This window comes from Apteryx mantelli, chromosome 2, assembly GCF_036417845.1.
Source record: "Apteryx mantelli isolate bAptMan1 chromosome 2, bAptMan1.hap1, whole genome shotgun sequence".
Taxonomy (NCBI): domain Eukaryota; kingdom Metazoa; phylum Chordata; class Aves; order Apterygiformes; family Apterygidae; genus Apteryx; species Apteryx mantelli.
The window spans coordinates 73,134,514-73,153,313 of record NC_089979.1 but is presented as its reverse complement, the minus strand read 5'-3'; positions in this window follow the sequence as shown (position 1 = coordinate 73,153,313).

The following is an 18,800-nucleotide window of genomic DNA, read 5'->3' as shown; positions in this document are numbered from 1 at the left end:
GTCAGTTAAATCAAGAAAAAAATTCAAATAGAATCAGATAAAAAGTGGATGCTGTTACTATCTATACATGAACGAATGCGATGCAGAAACCACAGTGTTTCCTTGACAATAAAAAGCATTGGAATTCTCTTTTTGTGAAACTTTCTAGCAGTGATGTATTGGTGATTTGTGAGAGAGATTCTCCTACAATTGTACCCTCCAGGGCAGCTTTTCAAAGTAGGCATTCCTGGGAAAAAATAATTAACTTTTTCTTGATTTTTTGAACTCAGTAAGCTTTGAATGCTTAACAAAATTAGATTTTGGCATAGAGTTCATGAAAGATCTCTGATTATTTCGATTCTTTTAACTGATTAAATGAAGATACCAAGCTTTGAGAGTCATGTGATTAGAGCCCTGAGCTCTATAAAGGGAACATCTCACCTGTTTCATGTGGTGTAGAATAAGATGAAAGGAAAGGATGTAGCTTGAAAGCAGGATGGAGAACAGCCAGTGGTAAAGCTACTAATAACTGGACTGTATAATTATACTTGGTAATACTATGTGTTTTGTTAAGCTTAGATTAGCATATGATGGTCTCCAGTGTTTTGTATACTTACGGGCTGACTTTCTAGCATGGCTTTAAAAGGTTTAAAGATTTTCCTCCAATAAGAAGCTTTAAAAAATCTGGTTGATACAGACGGGTTTGGGGGTTTGTTCTCTGTTCTTTTAAGGTGGAAGTAAACACATGGCTCCAAATATGAGCATTAGATTGGACTCACCATGAATTTCCCAAATCTTTGTGTGCATTTCAATTCTAACTGGTCTGTGTTAAACTCTACTGGTTGGCTGCTGTGGCTCTTGCATCACCAGCTTAGGAGATCGCAGTTTGTCAGTCTTGTGTGACACTCTGTGCTGGAGGCTGAGGTTTTCCTAAGGACTACTGCTTACACCAGCTTGAATGGGGAATCTGAAGCATCAGTGAAACAATCAATCATCTCTGTCTACCTGTTAAAATTCAAGATTGAAATCTCTTTGGGTCGAACTAACTTTGTACTTAATGGTTGAATAGCAGCTGGCACAACAGGCCCCCAGCCCTGGCTGCTGCCCTCAGGCTCTGTTGTGATGTAAATAATATGTATGACTCCTTGAGACAGCTTCAGAGACAACCTTAATAATATGTCAGTGTGAATGAATGCCAAGGGGCAGGAGGGTGGGAATGCAGAAGGAAAAGAATTGCGAGAGTGCATGAAGGTTTCATATAAAAGAAGCTTGCTTGCATGTAAAGGAAGTTTGCTTGCATAGTAGTGTGGGCTGCTTTTCAAGAAACAGAGTTTATAGGCCATTACTTAGAGCCATCACTTTTTGCCCTGCTCAGAGAACCTGTTTAACACTTCTGATGCTGCACTGTTAGCAGTAATAGACATCCAGACAGAAGTATCCTTTGGGTATCCAAAATCTAAGATATACATGCTTATCCTTAGATATATCTAGCTTAACCTTGCTATACAACCACCTTATTGGTCTGGAGAGGCTTTTAATACAAAAACATATTTTCTTTATAGCTAAACTATTCTAATTCAGCTTTCTTCATGTGTATGACCAGTTCCATGAGCAATTAAAACACAAAAACTGAAGACCTATGGCAGTGCTCAGACATCAGATTTAGATTGCACAACCCTCTTTGGCAAATAGTTTATCACCAGCAGCCAGTAGAGATTATATAAGTGCCCGAGTGGTCAGCTCATCAGTGGGTATGGAAAGGAGTAGCCTACACGTCAGACCATTCTTCAATGAGTTAAACATTCGGCCATGTAAATTAAGCTGAGAAATGCAGTGAATAGCATTCCCTTCTTCCTTCCCACAAAGTGTTCCAAGTCTTGCGCTTCTACTGGTGAAAGACAAGATTAATAATGTGTGAGCTCTACTGAGATGATGATCTGCCCAGAAAGTTTTGATAACTGGGTGGCAATTAACCACTGTCAGGACATGACATTATTCAGATACAATGGACTAGTTCCCAGCTGCTGAATCATAAGTCATTGGAGAGTATGACCCCCTATCTAGTTTAGATTAGTTTCCATTCAACAATTATCATGTTGAACATTTTTTGTTTAAGGAAAGTTCAGCTAATCACTGATAGACTGTCCATTTTATGCCTTGGTATACAGAGATTCTTTCTCTCAGTCTCATCCAGATGACAAGGCAAAGGAGGGTATTTCTTATTGACACCTCATAGTTTTCAGCCCCATTTCTTCCTCCTATACGTAAATACTACTTTGTGATAGCAGTTGTAAAGGCCATGATCTCACTGGAGGCTTCAGTGTCAGCAAACCCTTGCCTCATCTGGGGGAGGGTGGCGTGGAGCACAAAAGCAGTACTGTTCGGGGCACAAGGGAACCCGCCACTTCCTGCAGCCGCTTCCCTTCAGGAGGCAGTCCTTGCACGCAGCGAATTTCCTTTCCCTTGCTCATCAGGACTCTCAAACTATAAAAGCCCTAACGAAAATGAAGCATGCATGTCATATATAATGAGAAGAGGCTCGACTGCTGGGGAAAAAAAGTGTGAAATTACAGTATCGGTGTGAGAAGGAGAGATAGGAGCCCTCATTCCCCAGGAAAGAATTTGAAAATGCATAAATTTTTCCATTCACAAGCTGCATTTAAGGGGGCAGCTTTTGGAGTTTGAGGGGAAGCACCAGAAGAAAGAGCGGTTACAAGAGAAGCAAGTATTTCTCCCTAAGTTTTCAGGACCTTCTTTATTACACCAACTTGGTTTGGTGCTGCATAGATGTCCATGCACAGCCCTGATAAACAAGCATAGCTCGTACCGAAGTAAATATGTGTTGTTCTCCCCAAAGCTAATGATTTATCTAGCCTTTCTGAAGACCTAAGAGCAAATCTTCTGTCGGTCACAAAGGAAAAAAGGAGTGGGATATGACTTTTCAGCTGGTTTGTTACCTTTTCCTTTCATGGGAGAATTTAGCAGTCCTGTGCATGGAGGAGACTTGCCTGTCTCAGGTCTGGCTGTGCTAGGGTCTCTCTCACTCATGAGAATCTAATTTATTTTTAAAGAGCACTTTAATATAGCATAACAATATTACCACACATCTTGCTCAATCAAATAATTTTTTCCAATCTATATTCAGTGCCAGATAGAATGACTATAAAATGAGTTACTGTACCTTAAATTTCTGCCTTGGCTATAGTGACAGGAAGTTAATTAGACAAACTCTGACCTTGTCTTCCAGACCCAAATTCACATTACTTGAACATGTAAGAATTATCAGCTGTGTGAAAGCTCATCCATCTGGAGGTAGTTGAACTTAAAAGATGAAATAACAGGTAAAAGAGCAGGGAAAAATGGCCACTATGGGGCCCAAACCAGCAAAGGTGCAGGGTTTAAACTCTGCTCCAGCTAAACTTTAACACCTCACAATGTTGCCAAAATATGTCAGAAGCATGTGTGCTGGGCTCAGACCATATGTAAAACTAAGCTTTGAACAGAGTTACTTTTCAAGTTTATTCTTAAATTCCAAAGGCCAGAGTATTGGAGCTAACTGTACATACTAATCTCAATGGAGCTGACCATATTTTTCATAGCCCTTGAAGCTACTGACTTTCTTGACTCTGAAAAACTTTGCTGGGCAGTGATAGACCTAAACCTACCAGGATTCAGCAGGCCAGGGAAAAACAGGTTCAAATCTGGGCTTCAGTTCAGCTATCAGAAGCAAAAACCTCTGGTCATGTATGAGTGCTTTGTGACGCCTCTTTTCTAGGCATCTGTATTTCTGTGAAATGAATCTGAGAACTACTATCCTTTTACAATTATCATCTGTCCTGTTCCCCCTGTATTATCAGAAGTCAGGCTGCAAACTATGCCCAGATATTATATGCTCCTAATTTCTGGTGTTCCTACCTCTATACAGTCAGATCCAGACATTTCAGATATTGCTATGTATCAAACAGGGAGAAGGACAGGGTTAATATAAAATTTAAATAGATGCATGTTGAAACACCTCTACTGAAGGGGATGAGCCAACTTCAGAAGGTTAGAATAAACACCCAAAATAATGGCTGCATCCCTACAAGGTGCACAGACCTTCCTTTTTCTTAAATTAGGCTCAGCCAAATGGGCACAGCACTCAGAAAAATGTTGGACCAAGGGATATTATTGCTACTGTTTTGTGTGTATTATTTGTACTGCTATAGTGCTTAGGGATTTCAAACAGGGATTAGAGTCCCATTGAACTAAGCACTGTAAAAACAAACACCACAAAGACAGTTCCATGCCCCTGAGAGCTAATCTTTGGCCATTCCTCTGCAGCATCTGGCTAGATCAGGGTATAAGGAAGTGTATTAGTGTGTACTGCATGGACTGCATGTAATCTTATTTCTATAACCCTTGTCCTCCTCTAACCTACTGCCCCCCTTCTGTTTGTTATTCTAACTCATCACCTCAGTTTAAGTTTAGTTTGTGAGCTTCTTGGACAAAAAACTTTGTGTCTTTTTATTTGTTCTGCTTTTTCTGCCTTTTTTGGGGCATGTTTTTTGGCCATGAAAAATAATATACCTGATAAAAATATGAAACAAATAATTCTTCCTTCTCTGAAAAAAAATGGAAAAATATATATGATCCTTAATTATGCATCTTGAAATGTTACGATTTTGTATCTCTATAATGCCTAATATAGTCCTGCAGGCCAATGAGCAACAGAGCTGATATGGCAATATAAACAAGGAGTCTGGTCAACATGTATATACACACCAAATTCTCCTCCAGACAATGTATGGACAAAGGAGAGGGACTTGTTTGCAAAATAATTCCTACTGGTTAAGTATGAAATAAACTGCTGGTATACTGTATTGTGATGATAATCTGGATTTGCAGGTACCTGAAAAGACAAAGGAACAATGCAAAGTCAGGGTAATCCAATCTCAGCAGCCCCAGGACCTGGACCAAAACTTGGGGATTTTCTCACTTTCCAAGCGTAATCTCTACAGTTAGTCAGTCCTTTCAGCCCAACCTCATGTCTGCTGCATCCTCTCCTCCTGCCTGCAGCAACTTGAGTTCTATGAAGGGACCATTTATTGGCAAAGGGGAGGCAACTGTGTGTTGAAGCATTGGCAGTTTCTATCTTTTCCGAGCAAAATGTGACTGCCTAGGCAGATGAGCCTGTAAACCAATAGCTGGACCACACTGCACTACACTAACAGATCCGCTACCATCCGTCTATCCTGAATCTTATGTAATCCATTTGTGTTCAGAAAAAAAAAAAGTTATTTGTTTAAAACTCTCTACTGAAGAACTATAAACAATACAGCATGTTAGTTTACACAGACTGAGTAGTGAGGATACAGGCAGTGTAATGGTACAGTTTACTTCTGTTTCCCCTCCAGGCTACATGGATCTGCCTGATTGTCAATTTTAAATATTAAGCAACTCTTTCTGTAGGCTTGTAAACTTCAAACTTACACTGAAGGCATTAGAGCGTATAATAAAGGAAGGCTCCAAAGAAAAGGAGGAGTCCTTCAAATATTGCTCTGCTTCTTTTCACAAGCAGCAGAGAAGGGGGTCAAAGCTTTTTAAGGCATATCTGCAAAACCTGAAAGCGTGTAAACTTTGTGAGTGAGCTTTATTCCCAGGCCTGGAATGCTGCAGACTTCTGTAAGTAAGGGGTGTGGGGGAGGGAGCCCCTTCACAGTTCAGCAGTCAAGGTTGAGAGCTATTTGGATTAGATGAGGAATTTCAAGTGGAAACCATCTGAATGTGTGTGTGGCTGTGTGAAGTTGAACTGTATTTAAAGAAAACAAATGACTTACTATAGTACCTCTGCAAGGTCCAGTTCTAAAGGCGCATAAGTAAGCCTCATTTTTCTTACCATTGCAAACTTAAATGGATAGAAGCTCATGTTTTTTTTTTTCTTGTTCTAAAAGCAAAGAATCAAGAAAAAACCATGACAGCAACAGTATGAATAAATTGGCAAGATATGCTGTAAATAGCTTTGATGCTAAACAAAAAACATCGTATTGAAGCCATTTTAAGATTTCAGCTTTCTTCTTCACCCCTGCCACTAAGCAGGCTTCCTCAACATGTGACAAGAAGAATTCAGAGGGATGCTTGCCAAGTGCTTTCTGACCCAAATCCTAGAGGTGCCCTCCATCTGCAACAACAGACAGCTCACTGTGGTCTGTTATTACCTTCTGTTTGGTTTTCAGCACCAACTACCCCAGTTAATGAAAGAAGATGCAACCACTGAAGACAATGGTCAGAAAAAATGCAGCAGCATTTTAAAAACAAAGGACTATTTCCAGGAACAAAAGCACAGTTAAGGCACTTTGTCCTTGAATGAAAATCAGCCAGATGTAAAGGGACAACACTGAGCCTTTGCATTACTGAAAGCCCATGACTGACAGGTATCTGAGCACCCCTGAGTGCCGTGAAGGTGAAGTAGCTGCTCATCCCCCAAGAAGCACTGAGGAAGACTTCTCTAGTCTTGCATAGGCCACAATACAGAATAGTAACTGAGACATGCTTATATAAAGATATTTCTTCAGGAAACTGTGTAAGCTCATGTATTAGGAAAAACGGCTGTGTAAAGCCTGGTGAGGAGGACTTAAGGACAAGAGTTGAAAGGCAGAGTTAACTTCAGTTTCAGTCACAGCACCATACCTACCTACTTGGCCTCTACATATACAGAATAAATCTCATAGAATAAATCTCTCAGCTTGAAACAGATGGGCAGTCAAAAATATTTTTCCTAAAGGACTGAGACCCAGCTCCACTTCCATAATGTTCTTGTATGTAAATGGTTGCATGAGGCCCTTCACATTGAAGGTTTGTAGTAATGCATGGTATTTACCCAAATGCCATTCCCCTAAAGGGCAGCATATTTTTGTTCTTATAATCTTGCATGGAAATTGAAATGGCATACTTTAACATGGGAAAAGTAAACATGCTTCCCCTCAGCTAGGTGCTGCTATATGGAAGAAGTCACTGTGATGATGACGGCAGTATCCTGAGATTTTTGTCTATGCATTCTGGACTGAGACTCAGAAATGACCAACGAAGACATTTCTCCACAAAAATTAAACCCTCAATTTCATCGAGGGCACTGCCCTGGGAATCAGATCTGTTTATCCAGACAGTATACACTGTGCTGGCCTGATCAGCAAAACTCTGTCATTTTGTTCTTCATCAGGCCTCCCTATTTGATGCAACAAACTTTAATTTACCTAGCAGGTAAACATGCTGTACTTAAATGCTTGTCTTTGATAAACCATTCTCCCCTTTGAGGATCCATCAGGCCCAACATGAATTGAGTCTAAAAAGCTATTTAGAGCTTTTGGAGAATTCTTTGGATTTCCAGCTTCACATTTCAGTTACTACAATGTTTGTGTTAGGAGGCTTGTCTGAGTTCTGCCCTGCAGGATTCAGAAAAGAAAAACGTTCTTTTTGTACTGAACATAACCATTAGGTATTTAGCTTTTTTTTTTTTTTTTTGTATAATGACAGTACCATCTGGCATTCATCTGCTGGGTACCTCAAGAGAACATCCCCTTCCTACTTGCCTGTATGATGCTGGCCAAAACGATAAGAGTATACCAAAGGTTAACTTCCTGTAATATGGTCTCTTGGCTTATCTTGAATAAGACAATAGTTCCTTTATATTCTTAACTTTGTGTTTCACATGTTCTTCTGCCTGCCTGGAAAATGGGGTCATAAAGGATTCTTATGGGTCAGACACCTCCTAATGTGAAGCCAAGGATAATGCCAGTAAACTTAGTAACAACTACCTATAAGGCCAGTAGGCAATGAGCATACAGAAGGAAATACAAAATAGAAATGGAAATTTGCCCAGTTAGATTTGCTCTATTCCACTGAAAAGCTTTGTACAGTGGAAGAATAAACAAACTACTGTTCTTAGAAGTCATGATCCAACTGCTGACTCAAAAACTCATGTCGGTCAACCAGCATGAGAGAGGCCAAGGGGACTATCTGGTTAGGTTTCTCTTTTGGTCTCAGCCTGATCTATCTTGTTAGTTCCGAGATCTCCATTCCTTTCTCAAAAGAGCTAAAAAGAAAGTTTGGCTCAGTCATCCCAACTGATTATTACTTAAACAAACAAATGAACAAGAACTGCAGTGCTAGCTCTTAGCTTGGACCAGTTCAGATTGATTAATTCAGCTGCTGAGTAATATCTTAAAACTATTTTCATTCTAGCTTCTTCCTCAAACGGCAGTTCCTGCATCCTTTTTAGGATATATACTTTAATACTTCCAACCTGCTTCTTGCAAACAGCCTTTTCAAGAGAAACAAGCCAGTCTTGAGCAATTAAGACCTATAGATCTCCCTTCACTTCCTTCAAAGCCATTGTGGAGGTGCAGCTGAAACCCATTAAATTCAATTGAGCCCAAATGGCCCATAAGTCATATGGAAACTTCCTCTGGGCTTTTAACAAAGAGCCTTCCTTTAAATTCCAAATTACAAACAAATTCAGTCTGTTCAGCCTTCATATAAAACATAGAAATTAAAGAAAATGCACAGAGGAGAAGTTGCATCAAGTCACAGGGAGTGTTATAAGAAAGTACTTCCGGTTACTCTTGTTCTGAAGTTACATTCTTCAGTTAGAAATGTATTATCAAGTCATGGCAATATTTTCTTTAGCCTGGACTGGAAGCAAACTTTATTCAGCGCACCACAAAGTAAAATTGCCAGCATTCACTTCCCCATTCTCTCCCCTGACTCTTTCCACACAGACCAAAAATAATATATAAATACATATACATTTACATATGTATATATATTATTATACACACACACACACACACACATATATATCTTACATAGTTACCTGACTAATCTCAAGTGCATATGTAGTAAGTAGATAATAAATGTTTATATACTTCTTATATATATAAATACTTTATACTAAGTATTGCTTTATTGTGGATCAGTTTTTATCAAGTTGACATATTTGATAATGTAGCTTTATATCAGAACTCTCAATCTGTGCAATATTCGGGATCAATATAGGTACTGCAAGATCATAAGTCAGCTTAACACTGAAAAGGCCCAGGAAGATACTGAACATTAAAATTATATATTAAAATTGTTCCATAATATGTCTTTATTCAGACCCCCCTGTGGGACTAGTATGCTGTAAAAGCCTTCAAAAAGCTTCTACTTCAGGGTTACTTTCACCCTAAGGGCACTGAGAACAACTGGAAGCCCAGATCTTTATGATTTTGAATCAGTTAATGTTTTTTACATTCTTTTTAATAAGAACCTGATGAAAAATATCCTGCTTTATGTATTCTATTTGGCACCCAAATAACAATTTTTAAGTGCTGTGAATTAATATTTTCTAAAGATGATGGGTCTGAGAGGCAGACACACACACACATAGGTTCCCAAGGCACATTAAACTGAAACCAAAAAGTAGCACATATCCTTCAAGGCCAACCAGGATGAGTTTTACTCTGCAGGCTGAGCACTGCGCCAAGGCACCAGGCCCAGCAGTTCGTCCCTGTGCAGCTCAGAGGCCTCTGCTGTGGTGGGGCGAAAGCCCTCGAAGACAGATGGAGCATGGTGTTGCCTTTTGTTGAGGGGGTCTCCAGCACCACTACCAGTCTGCCAGGCACTGGGACACCCGGCTATCGCACCGGAGTGGCTGAGGCACGGACACTGCCTCCTTCTCACACCCTGCCATGGGGCCAGTACAACCCTGTGGGGAATGGGGTGCTCAGCTGGGAACACTGCCTTCTGGCTAGATTTTGTACAAACCTGTTGGTGAGGGCAGAGATTAGGTTGCTGGGATGAAACAAACAGCTCCAGTTCTCTCATCCATCCTTCTCTCCCTTCCCATGCCTGCTCCTCACCTCATGCTCTTGTACCAAGCCTGAGCCACTTCATCTCTTTGAACAGGCAGAAAAGTAACCCAGCAAAAGAAACAAATAATTTTCTGCCCTCTTAGTGAGCCTCATGTAACAAGCGATAGAGACCGTGCAAAGGTGGAGGCAGAACAATGAAGCCAGGAGCAGAAAGAGGAGAAGCAGCACTGAATTTTGGCAGCAGTGAGCAATCAGACTGGCTTATCTTTTTCACGGACCCACATCCTGTAACACATTAGGTTGGGTGAGCTAGAAAAAGCAAAGGACAACTGAAATGCATTAGTGTGCATCTAAGCAAAAAAACAACAACAAAAAAGAACACGTGGAATGGGATGAGGTCAGCATAATACATTAACAACCTGAATCTAACCCCAACCCTTTTTCAATGTCTACAGAAATTCATTTGTATTTGGACCTCACTTCTGGGATGGTAATAACAGAAACTACAGAATTTCTAAGCCTGTGACTGAACTCTGAGAGTCCTAAACAGACAATTCATTACACAACAATCAATGGAATTAAGTAAAACTTGTTAAAATCACCTATTAGGACTATTTCAGGAAAAGAATTAGAACAGAAATGAAGAAATGCTGAAATACCTATCTGGAAGAGATATGTTCTCTGATTTTTTTTTTTAATTGTCCGGAATTACAACCACCACAGGAATACAATAAATCTACACTTACAGACAGAACACATTGAAATTCAAATAACAGAAGAAGATCTGTCTCTTCTGATTCCCTACTGCCAGGGAACAGTGAGTTAATACTGTCTGAGAAACCAAGCACGCTGAAATCAGCCCTTCTGGTGGATAAAAGTTATCTGAGGACAAATTCATCCCCATGGCTATAACATGGTTTCCCTAAGCTTCACAACCCTGAAAGGGCAAGAATTAAAGTAATAACAAACTCCCCCTAAAAACACAAGTCTGTATTCTATGAGCCTTGTAGAAGAAAATACTCTAATATAATTCAATCAATCAGTATTATTTAAGTGGAGAGATTAGAAAACTCAGAATGAGTCTACATTGTTCAGCATACCACCAACAGCACCTAATATAGCTATGCTTATGGAGCCCACACTTGTTCATCCCAAGTCTGCTCTGATCCAATTTGTCTTGGGTTGACCCAAATACAGAAAAATACTGGCCCCAGTCACTGCCAGGATACTTTTGTTTATACGCTAACTCATGAGTGCTTTTCAAAGCACTTTTTTTTTTTCTTTTCCTGAGCAAAAAGCCATGGCTTCTAATTTGAAAGAGGATTTAAAAGTGGTTGTGATTCACAGGGATTTATGGAAGTTTCCCAGGGAGTTTCAAGAGCCTGGACTTTCTTCCCACAACTCCCAGGAAATGCTGTTAAAAATCTCCCACAGGTCATTACTTCAATATGTTCTGATCGACCATGCAGGACAATTACTCAGAAGCCTCTGTCACAGCACCTGTGAAAGGCAGGACAACTACAGAAACTATTCAAAACTGCATTCAAAATGGTGTGACTTGTGTGAAAACACAGTGGTATTCAGCTGGCACTATCAGTCTCATTCCATTAGTAACTGTTCCATTCTCTAGCGTAGACATGACCAGTGTTAACTTGGAAAACAATTACATGTCACTTAAATCTCCATATGTTGCTAATTTATAGAGAAACTATGTGTAGAACTGGAGGCCAATGGAACAAACTGGCAGGGTGGGGAAATGTTCCCCTTAGGAAATGAACATTAGAAAATTTCTTAAGCCAAAGCACATTGAGGACACCATTATTTTTAACCTAAGAACTATTTTGCATTAATCCTGATTGAGCCACTGAGGTTTTTACCTCTGGTTACAGAAAGTAATGTACTAAAAAGCCCTGAGTGAGGCTTCTTCACTCAGGAATTCTTCTGCTTCGACACAGGACTTGCTTCCAAGAGCTCTTTAAGTGTCAGTCCTTGAGAAATGGTGCCTCAATGGTCTTGAGACACAAGAGCTGGTCACCTTGCAAAATTTGAAAGGGGAGCTTCTGCTTTTTGCTTTCCAGTTACTTTTACTGTTTTATTCACCTTGAAAATTGCCTTTAGTGATAAAGCTAAAAAATCCCACCCTTGCTCATTATCCTGACAATATTTAATTCTGACACTACATTCAGTATACTTCATGAAATATGCAACCCAGTGACTAATGAGGTATTTGCATGTAAGGGCCATATACTGTAAATGGCAGGGCAATAAAAATAAAGGAAAATCATGAACTGATCAGCCAGCTGTTAAAATGATGCAGTGTGTCTTTTTATATGTATTGTGCTACATCCAGATGCTGACTAGAACTCAGTCCTGGCTCCCTCAGTAAGGCCACATCTTAAAAAATATATATTCTGTTTATTCTGTTATTACATGTTAGCTTCCTACTTTTCAAATACTGATGAAAAGTTCACCTATCTAGCATCTCCCTGCTTTCCACCCATCATGTAGGGAGTGTTCTATTTTGATTTTGTGTGTTTGATTGTGTCTGCTCCGCTGCTAAGCATTCTATCAGCATATGACCAAATAGGAAAGCTGACATTTTTGCCATGATTATCCATGAAATGTGTTCCCTACCTCTGATTTACAAGAGCCCTATTCACAAGAAATGATTAATAGCTCGCTAGCACTGCCAAAAAGCACGTAAATCTAGACATCCTCTATGCAACTGACATGCTGCTCATCTCGTAGATGCCACTCATCTCATGGATATGTTCAAATCTCTCTCTCTCTCCCGCTTATCTGTGTCTGATCCCCAATGGGCACACATTTGTGCTGATTATGCAATACTGTTGCTGACTGGGACAATCTTAGGCTTATATTACTGATGGCACCCAATTAGAGGTTGCAGAAAGCAGTGTTCTCCCTGGCTTGTACTAGACAAGCATGATTAAGTGTTAAATGCCCTCTAAATTAACAGGCACCATCACCAATGTGTCTGTTACAACTTATCAGGATAAGAAAACAGCTCCGTTGCCAAGCTTTCTCTGTTCTCGGTTACAGTTTCCTACTGGAAATAGAGCTGAGAAAAGGTAGTGGAAGGAATGAAAAAGGAAGTCTTACAAGCTGCACATAAGCATATATCTGATTTAATTCATGCTTAACTTACTCAGCAAGCTTTCATACACTTGGCATTAAACGTGGCTTTAAGTGCCCTACTCAAATGTTGATAGATTTAAACAAGCACTGTGTGAACGGAGGCCTATGATATTATTGTTCCTCCCCCACCCCTCCTCTAATAAAAGCTATTTCACAGTTCTTGAGCATCCTTCTTCTGAATATCTTAAAGTGTTTTGCAAATATTAAGAACAGATCATACCATATCTTCCCATTTTATTGCATAATTTCAATGCAATTGCTGGCACAGTAAGGCAAAAAAAATGTGCCTCATCATGCATAGTATGTGAAGACAGTATCAAGGTTGCAGTGCTTTCCCTACGTGTATCCATTATGACCCAAGCCTTTCATTGTATGATCATGTACTGCTTTTCAAATAATACAGGGTACAACATGCCTTTTTCCTTGCTGACTTTGATGCAGATGGGTTACAGCTTGTAACCATTTTTCATTCCTGCATTCACCAAGTTCACTGTTGTTACAATTGAGTGTATTTTTGATTTAAGACACTACCTTCAGACATCAGAAGCACACACAGCTCCTGCTGATTTCCCTGGGAATTCCAGCTATTCATTAAACATAACATTTTGGCCCCTGTATTAAAAAATCATCATTATCATTAATAAAATAATGATAAAAGAGTGCTGTTTTCTGTAGGTGTGTTTTGATAACATCCTCAGCACTTGTGTTCTGCTTGTTTTTTCCTTTTAACTTCCTCACAATTTATTACTGGTCTGTGCTCACAAGCAGCTACAAGCTTTCAAATACACTCATCCAGCATTTTGCATGATCAAGCCTTTTCAAGAGATCCTGCTTACAGCTGAGTTATTGGGATTTATTACATCACAAACTACCTCTCAGGTAAATACTTGGAAAGGACGCATCGATGCAAAAGGATGTCTTGCCTCGTTGTACATTCTTTAGAAGTGTAAATACTGTTTCCTTCTCCATGTAACTTGCCTTCAAGCTGTCTGGTATTTTCCCTAAGTAACATGTTTTCTTTAAAACAGTGCTCAACTATTTCTTTAAAGAGTGAAGAGCTGCCTATATATTTTTAATTTTTACACCAAGGATAAGAAAGTTATTAGTGTTGCTTTTCTGGCCATTATATCATAAATTCTTTCAGAAATGGGATATGGAATGTTTCATTAATGTTTCTTGCTATGTCCAGAGATGTATCCCATAAAACTGTATATGTGGCATTAGCCATGGGTTACATGCATTAGGAGAAGAAACTGATGATGTGAACAGGTGTTTGTTGTGGTTTTCTTTTGTGTGATGCTTTTTGCAAAGTATAAAATCACACAAAGGAAAAATCAAGCAATAGCATCCACTCTCATTGTTCAGCATTCCTAAGCTTTCCTGTCCAGTGAGTCATAAGCCCCAAAGAGCCTTGTTTCTCTGCTTCCTCCTAAACCATGCTCGCAACTTGCTGCCTGACTTATTTCTTCACACAGACCACTGCATTTGGAAACAGTCTCTCAGACTACTTGCCCTAATTCTGCTCAGGCTTCGCTTTGCTTGATTACCGTCTTCCTACCAGCAGCTAAAAACAACTTTAAATATCCCTGTCATTTAGCCTGAAGGAAAGTTGTTTAGCACATTTAACATCTTTACCCAAAGGTATGACTTCTTACAGATGTAAGAACCACCTGATGGCAGCCAGTAACACCTTCCAATATAAAAAATAAACTTCTAAAACAACAGCTACAAGCGAACTAAACTACAGAATTCTTCCATCAAAAAAAATTATAAATCTATTGTTTGTTGTCCCAAGTACAAATAATGAATGACTTTTAACTCTCATTCCTGTGATGTGTACAAAGTGGAGCAGTCAGGCTGAGGTGTTAATCTCATCATCTCACAAATGATAGAATCAAGGTATTCAAATGGAAACCATGATGCGGCCCTATCTATTGAGTATCTATACACCTGTCAGTTTTCCAGATAATCCAGAAACTTATTTTGTTTTCCTTCATGACCACACTGAACAGAACCTAAAAGCAGATAGAGCTTATCAAAAAGCAAGAAACTTTCTGCATTTTTTTTACCAACCAATACCTTTCTCAGTCATTTCATTGGGAGCACAACAAACCAACTTTTCATACGTAACACCCCTTAGTGGTACACATAGGAAACACTACTGGGGTTAACTGCACTATCTAACAGAGATCTCCTGACAGCTCATCTTCGCTATGTTTCATAATTACATGAATCTGAGAATCAGTGATCCTCACTCAGCAGCTCTGTGTGAGCTTTCTCAGTAGACACTGTTCATAGTATTTCTTTTACTTTCATCCTGTTTCACTTCCTGCAATACTCATAACAATTTTCAGATACCCTTTTTTCCACAAGAGATGTTGCTTCTTGCTTTGGAGACTCATATTCAAAGGAGCACAGAGGAATAAATGACACTTGGGGTACTTCATTAAAGCTATAGCCTCAAAGGTAGGAGGAAAAAGAAGTTTAAAATAACTTACTTTCCTGCTGTCCACAAAAATGTACTGTCAAATTACATATTTGTGTTCTGGTGCTAGATGACATATATACAAGGCCTCTCCTGCTAGTCTCCTTTTGTATTAAAAAATGCTTTTACCCAAGGTTTGGGCTATTTCAAGGACTGTTCACTGCTGGCTTATTCTATGGCTAAGAAATACATGAATAAACTAAGGAATGCTCAAAACAAGTAAGTTCAAAAATCAACACTCTGCTTGACGTGGTATTCCTTTGCCAAATGCTGTACTTCCATAGACATCAATACGGCTAAGATAACTCTAGCTGGAAGAAAGGAAATTATTTTTGTGGATCATTAGACATAAGTTTCCAAACTTGGTTCCTATTTATCTATGGAGACAAGTGCAAAACAGCATCTGAACTCAAATTATTTATATAAACAGCCATGATACACTGAAGTTTCATACGGTACCATATATGTTGTGTGTGGTGTTTTGGTCATTGCTAAATAATAAGAGCAACATATCTACCTGAAGTTCATGATGCCATTTTAGCAGTAAAGAAGTTAACAGATACCAGTACCCAGTAAGTCTTGAAATATAGGAAGCATAGGTTCTTCTACCATCACCAACATTTTTAAGAGCCTGTGTTTAAAACTCAAACACTTAATGGGAGTAGTGTATACACTCATCTGCTTGCAGTATCTAAATGATACTAAATAAATCTTGGCATGTTTTTGGATAATTTTATTATTAAATATTTTGCACTCATCATCTTGTCCCCTACTCAGCTTGATGAAAAAAAAAATTCTGAGTAACACGAAAGTTTTTTCTAAAAGAGCCTTACCTGACCTAAGCTCTATTTCCTTTACTACTAAAAAAAATGAGCTTTCTAAAAAAAAAAGTCCTAAATAAGTAAGAAAAGTAAAAGTTGGGTGGTTCTGGCATCAGCAGAATCAAAGCACATTCCATTACTTAGCTAATATGAGCAATTTGTTAAACAAACTATACCTTTGTTCTGTAAATTTTGGAAGTTAGGCTTTGGACAGATGTTCCCTGTTGGATGCAGACATGCCGGGGGAAGGTTCAACCTCCAGCTGTTGATCATCACTTCTTTGCAGAGGTTAATGCTCTCTCACATTTGTTGGCAGAGCTTGCTTATAGAAACACTCCCTAAGCCACTTGAAGTTAGAGTGAGTGGCATTACTATTTAGATTGTTTAAGCTAAGTAGCACAGCTGCTGAAAGAGTTCATGCCTGTCTATACCCTTAAATTTCCAGTGTTCACAAGACTGTCAGTTTCTATAACTTCTTGTCAGGGCAGAAGCTTTTCTCACCTTTTTTATATAGCACCAGAGATCAAATCCCAAACACCACCCTTGAATATTTAGCCTCCTTAAATGCCTGCTAATTAAACATTGACAATTGTGTTATATGTGCTGGCTTTCTAACAAAGTTGAGATTAAGACTCTCAAATATGCTCAATTAGCAAACTACAGTCGTACTTAAACCCTAACTTTCTGCTTTGATAAGCTTTCAAAACACTTTTCCACTAGCTGATGGTCTTAGAAATGACAATCAAAAGTCCCTCTTACTCCAGTGCATTGGTGGTGTAAGGCCATTCTGCAGACCTGTGTGACATACCTAACAATACAATGTGCAAATAAATGCAACTCAGATCCAATGATGTCAGAAGGCACCAGGCTAGGGGCAGGATACATTACTTAAGCTACTAATCTGCTCTGATAGTCTAGGCACGGTTCTCACCTTTCTTGTCTTCAACTTCCCCGTCTACAACCTGGTGATAATAAACATCTGCAAAGCTCTTTGAAATCAGAGTGAAAAGTGCTATGCAGTCATTTAATGATGGCAGTTATTAATAATATAAATCCTTTATTCTTTGGGCAGTTAAAAATACAAGATAATGCACCAGACAAACATTGCATCAACAAATAATTAGTATCAGTATATGAATGGTTTTGACTTTAGCATAATGGAAGGTTTATTTTCTCACTCTTTTATAAATAAGATGCGTTTATAAGCAAAATTCCAATATATTTCCCATTAAGGAATGCATTGAATTTATAACTATTTTTTGAGGTAGTCTGTTTCTCCTGGCAGGATATTGATTGAGCTGCCTAAAATGTCATTCACAGCAGGCTATTTATGTGATGACGTTTCTATCCAAGTGAAATTGCTATGTCTAACACCTTTTTCCTCTCCAAGGAAAAATATTATTTTGCAGACAAAACAGGAAGTTATCCAAGGGTTTAAGAAAATAATTTGCTCTTTCTTTCCTTTACTGTAGAATTACTTCATTTTCATGCATTTGTCTCCCTCCACTATTGCCTGAGATACAGATAATACTAAGTAGTAAATGATAGGCCAAAAAAGTCGTATTAAAAGAATCCTACAGATACAAAATCAATCAGTCAAAACTTACAACCATCCAAGATTGTCCAGACAATCGCATTTCAGTCCCCTTGGTGTACAAGTTGTATGCAGGACTATGGATGACATGAGTATCTTTTCCTAGAGTCATTTCTTCATTCAGTGGACAGACTAGACGCTAATTATTACACATACAGATGTTCAACATTTTGTTTGCTTCTTACTGCTCTCTTTGAGGCACTGGATCTTATTTACTGACCTGTACCGGAGACTTGCTATGAAGACAGAATTATGAATCTGTCTGTTGATTTTTCTGTCATGTCATCCTTGTACTACTTGAGTGCTTTGCAAACAAGAAATGAATCTTCACAAAGCCCATACCGTTTGTGAACGGGATGAGTTTCCTGTCATTTTTACAAGTGAAGAGCATAGACATAAAGAGATCATATAATGATACCCTGGGAAAAAAAAGTAGCTATTAAGTATCTTGACTTAGATCTCCAAATTTAACTTACTTTCTACCACTTCCCCTCTACGTTCTGTCAGTTCTTGAGTTCTTGCATGCAGGCTAGAATTTTTGTTAGGCCTAGAATCTGGCAACATTGCTATACATTGTTTCCACCTCCAAATTATTGAGTCCCTTCTCCAAATTGTTGGAGCTTTTCAACAAAATGGATATGCACATTTCTTTATAAGAAGAGCAGAAAAGCAACACATATCTCCCTAAGCTTGTTCTCAGAAGAAGAGCAGCCAATTTTTCTGAAGCTTTAGATAAAAAAAAATCAGCCAGATATAGTCTCCCAGTCTGTACATTTTCAGCCCAAATAATACATTTGACAAATGTATAAGCAACTGAAAACAGAGTCTTGCGATGAAAAATATCAAGCAAGTTTAACTATAGGTGGCATTCACAGCTTTACCTATAATTAATATCTCCTATGAGGCGACTGCCTGTAATTCAGATGAGGCAGGCA